Consider the following 5489-nt stretch of genomic DNA (forward strand, 5'->3'; position numbering starts at 1 on the left):
TGCAAACCATTATTCCGGCTCGGGAGCGTTAATTTTCCTGCGATTTCAAACATTTTGTCGTCGTCTCATTCTGGAAAAGTTGCTTTATTTGATGTATTTCGATTCATACAAATACTACTTCGAGCAAATGCAAATATCACGTACCTGGCGCATGTGAATTTTTGGCCTTTCAAAAGGCAGCCTAATGGAGGTCCCAGTCGTTGAAAACGTCCGAGCATGCAGGGAACCATATAGGTTTCACATCTGCGGCGAGGAAATAAAAATATGACTCCTAGTAAAGATTAAAGGCAAAACCTTGTAGCCGCCATAACTCAACTCCCCTCCCCTCCCCTCCAAGGGTTGCGTGACTTCTTCCAACCCCAGCCCTGTTAGTTGAGGTCTCGACTTGTCCGTCCCATGGTGCGGAAGGGTTTGTCAATTTTTCATTTTTATTTGATCATCGACAGAGGAAAATTGAAAATTGATCGGATATTTACTGCATGGATCATTTCCTCCATCTTGAAAGCCCCTTCCTTAAAAAATCAAAGAATTGGACCCCGATTGGAAAGGTTCTGAAAAAGAATGATTTCAAATCGACTGGCTGCTATTCAATTCTTCTTTCTTCCTTTGCAAACAAAAATTGTAAAGATTTGTATTGTCATTTTTAGCGGACCTCCGCGCGCGCCGAAGGCGCGCGCGCGCGGAGCACCATAGTTAAGAAATGAATTTTTCCGCGTTTTGAATAATTAGCGGAAAAATATGCTCTCGTCGTTATGAACTAACAAGGGATTCGGTAAGAGTATTTAAGAAGGTGTTTTATGCAGATTAGTCTTCTTGGTGATCTCGCTGGAGGCACTTACTCTTGATTTTCTTTGCTAATTTGTCTGTTTTTCTTTCTTTTAGTTCTTACACGTCGCTGGCCAGTCGTCAGGCAAACCAAGCCTTATTTTGGATTTATCTTTTCTTAACAAATTTATCGTTAAGAAGTCTGTCAAGTACGAATAATTGAGAACAGTTCTTCAAATGTTTCTTCCGGTGATGTCTGTTTTTTCGTTTGATCTCAAGTCAGCCTATCACCACATTTATATCTGTGAGGAACACAGGAAATTTTTGTCGTTTAAGTGGCCTTCTTCTGATGGAGGTATGAAATTTTACGAATTTAAGGTTTTGCCTTTTGGTTTGACTTCAGCTTCTTATGTCTTCACCAAAGTAGTTCATCCATTGGTGAAATACTGGAGAGGTCGTGGACATCTTATTTTAATGTATCTCGATGACGGTATTGGAGGCAATATGTCTGTAGAACGTTCCAGAATTCTCAGCGATTCAGTTCGTCATGATCTTGCTTCATCTGGTTTCACAGTTAACGACTACAGATCAATTTGGGAACCTTCTCAGAGGTTAGTTTTTCCTGGGATCTATTTTAGATTTTGGCGAAGGTTTAATTCAAATTCCTGAGTTTCGCATCCATAAGCTCAAATCTTCCCTCGTTTCTTGTCTCCAAAAATAACCAAATTATTAGGCAGAGATCTTGCTTCACTTACAGGGCAAATTATTTCTATGGCTTGTGCAGCAGGCAATATTACCAGGTTGTTTACAAGAAACTGCTATGGAGCGATTGAATGTAGATCCTCTTGGGATCAGCCCTTGCACGTCTTTCCTGAGGCTCGTTATGAATTTTCCTTTCGGTTGAACAATATTGACTCTATTAATGGCAAGGTTATGTCTCCTAAATCAAGCGCAGTTGGTGTTATTTACTCCGATGCCAGTGACTCTGGTTTTGGTGGTTATTTCGTGCAGTGCGGCTTGGATTTAGTGTCAGGTGTTTGGTCCCACGAGGTAAGGTAAAGGTAAAAGTACACGTTATTTAACGTTGGAGGTTCCTTTGCTCTCTGGAGAGTACTCTCCCAGGAAGCCGACGGTGCGCTCATTTTACCCCCCTCTTAATGCGGTCTAGCTCTACTTTTAGAGAGATTTTGGCAGTCAAGTTTGTTCTGCTTTCTTTGGTAAACCAGCTTTCAGGTTTAACCCGGTTAAATGGTTTACGGACAATGAAAATGTACCTCGGATTATTTCGTCTGGAAGTAGTAAAGGTCATTTGCAGTCCGAAGCTTTGTCTATATTTAGTATCTGCTGTAGTCATGGCATTTTCGATCGAAATGGAATGGATCCCAAGATCGCAGAATGATCAGGCTGATTTTCTCAGTCGTATTTTTGATTCAGACGACTGGGGCCTTTCTCCACTTTCGTTTCACCACATTGACTCAGTTTGGGGTCCTCATTTTGTTGAATCGTTTCGCAACTCATGTGAATGCCAAACTCCCTCGTTTCAAGTCAATATTTTGGAATCCAGGTTCTGAAGGCATAGATGCTTTTGTTATGAATTGGCACGGGGAGAATAATTATCCCTGTCCGCCTATCTGTCTTATTTTGCGTGTCTTACATCATATGAGTAACTGTAAAGTTTCAGGTTCTCTTATTGTTCCTTTGAGGCATTCCGCCCCCTTTTGGCCGATGATTTGTCCAGATGGAGAACGTTTTGCATCTCTCATTGTCGATTGGATGGAACTTCCCTCTTTCAAAGAAGCGTACATTTCCGGCAGTTGTAATAGCGTGTTTGGAAACGAAAACTTGAACTTCAGGATGATTGCTTTGAGAGTCTACTTCGATTGTTAGGTATTTTTCATTTTTCTTTTGCGTGCTGTATTTTTTCTTTCTTTGTACTCTTGGGGCTGTGCGGCCTCCAGTTAGCACACGATAGCAAATACTGTGTCATGTTTTTCTATTGTTGTTTCGCACGGGTTAGGTGGTGTTAGGGAATTTAGACGAGAGATGAATTTTTCCGCGTTTTGAATAATTAGCGGAAAAATATGCTCTCGTCGTTATGAACTATCAAGGGATTCGGTAAGAGTATTTAAGAAGGTGTTTTATGCAGATTAGTCTTCTTGGTGTTCTCGCTGGAGGCACTTACTCTTGATTTTCTTTGCTAATTTGTCTGTTTTTCTTTCTTTTAGTTCTCGATGTTAGCGTTACTGAGAAGTAGTTGATTTGCGTCCAGTCGCGTGTGCTGAGTCTTTATGGAGTTTATTTAGTAAACTTTTCGCTGCTAGTGGTTTTATATATTCATATATTTTCTGAATGCGTGCTTATGTTTCGCAATTGATCTGTCATTTTGGTAGAATATGGAGAATATGTATTGGCCTTTTTTGTGCCAAGAGATTTTTGGGACCATCTGTGCCCTCGAGCATGGGACCATCTGTGCCCAGCTTTCATGGAGTTGCGAGTTAATTTACGGTGTCAAATAGTTTGTGTTTATTTGACATGTTTTTTAAATTTGGGATTAAGGGACAATCTGTGCCCCCTACCGGACTCGGGACTATCTGTGCCCAGCATTTAGGGAGTTGCGAGCGAATTTGAAGTGTCGCTTAGTTTGTGTTTCTATAACATGTTTTGAATTTGTGATTCAGGGTCCACCTGTGCCCTTTGTCAGACGTGGGGCTATCTGTACCCATGACTGTGTATTTGTTTGTAAAATCCTGTGTTGGATTTACTATTTACTTTTATTGCTGTTTATCAGTTTCTAATCTCAATTCATTAAATAATATAGACGAATGGCCTATCTTCTTTGTCTTTCTTTTCTTGTCGGTTAGTTCTTGTCTTTTTGCAGATGTGTTCCAGTCGGAAATGTGGTAGGAATTCTTTTCCTCAACCCCCGAGCATCTCCAACCCACTGCCTTCCTGGTGAAGAGCACAGTTCTTGGATCTAAAGCGGATGAATCGTCGTAAACTGATCACTTCCGTGACGGGGCGTGGATCGTTATCACAAGGTCAGACCTACCGACTTGTCCTGTTATAAGGCCTTGGAAGAGTACATCTCAGCTGCGCAGATCGACCTCTCCGAAGATTTACCTCTCTTCAGAGCCCTTGCTACTCCTCGTTCGAAAGAGATGGTCCGGAGCCAAGGGATTAGCTATACGAGAGCTCGCGAACTTGTAAAGGACGCTTTTAAAGGTTTAACAGACGTTTCAAAGCTCAGTCTTCATAGCCTACGAGCTGGAGGAGCCACCTCAGCAGCTTGTGCTGGAATTCCTGAAAGACTATTGAAGCGTCATGGTCGTTGGGCGAGCGAAAACGCCAAGGATGGCTACGTTGAAGACGATTTTAATTCTCGTCTGTTGGTCACACGATCTCTAGGGATCTAAATTATTTGTATTGTTTTTCTTTAACACCGTGCCCGGCAGGTCGGGGGAGTTCTATCCATAGGGCCGGGGTTTTTCCTCTGTATTTGCTGCAACGAGCGCGGTGAGGTTTTTTCATCCTATGGATGCTCGTTAGTTCTTCCCCAGGTTCTGTTTTTTGCCTTATGCACCTATGACTGTGTTTGTAATTGTTGCTTTAGCGTGTCTCAATAAACGTGCGGCCTCCAGTTAGCACACGATAGCAAATACTGTGTCATGTTTTTCTATTGTTGTTTCGCACGGGTTAGGTGGTGTTAGGGAATTTAGACGAGAGATATGGAAACCCATCGATGTGAGAAAATTTGGTTTTATAGCCATGACGTCATGAACGTCCGTACGTACAACGTACGTACGTACGTCCGTTTGCCCATTCATGTATGCCAATGTGACCAGTACCCGTAACCATATCACGGGCTCAAGTTTAGAGCTCATCAAGAAGGCAATACTCCATTTGACACTAACTCCTTGCATACGGAACCCGCGCCCGCAGTGCGCGCGGCAGTCAAAACTGTGCTATCCTGTCAATCATTTGCCCTTTCATCGGAAACAGTGCATTTCGGTTGTTCGTAAATGACATTGTTGTCAATCTACCCCGTTGAAAGGATGCGGTCAAAGTCTTTATTCGCGAAGTTAACTCAAATAAATACATTATCAATACGGTTTTGCCGTCTTCTTACACTTGATTCGAAAATACCAGCCTGAATTCGTCTTAGAATAGTTAGAAAAAGCACAAATAAAAGCAAAAGCACAACAGGTTACGTTCGGATTCTGCTCGTCGACAACCCAAGTTTGTTGACAAAAAAATTGAAGCAAAAAGTTTTAAATGGTTTTCTGGCCCTTTATTAGTAATGGCGCTCACGTGCATTTCAAATGGAGTATCAGGAAAGAAAAATTGTCAAGCTGATATTTGTTTCGTGTGAACATACATTTTCAAGTAGCGAAAATTTGTATAAGCACTACAAAACTTTTACTAACCATTGCTCGAAGGAACACCATTTGGAAGCTGCAAGGAAGCCGCTGATGAATTTTGCCCAAAAACCTCCGCCCCTAACACCGGAAAGCCAGACTTGGAAAGTTTTTCAGCGGAAGGCTCGCCAAGGAAGAGTTTCTAGAGTTTGCCCTCCCGCAGGTCGCCAGAAAGGTGCAAACAAGCTGATTCATGTCTGAAAACAGCAAGATCTAGAAGGGGCATTCAAAATGGTGTTTCTTGTATTGTGCGAAAATTTATTTTTCCCTCAATCCCAAATAAGAACTTGCTGTGTCTTGCAATTCAAC

The sequence above is a fragment of the Montipora foliosa genome, chromosome 5, assembly GCF_036669935.1.
Source record: "Montipora foliosa isolate CH-2021 chromosome 5, ASM3666993v2, whole genome shotgun sequence".
Classification (NCBI taxonomy): Eukaryota; Metazoa; Cnidaria; class Anthozoa; order Scleractinia; family Acroporidae; genus Montipora; species Montipora foliosa.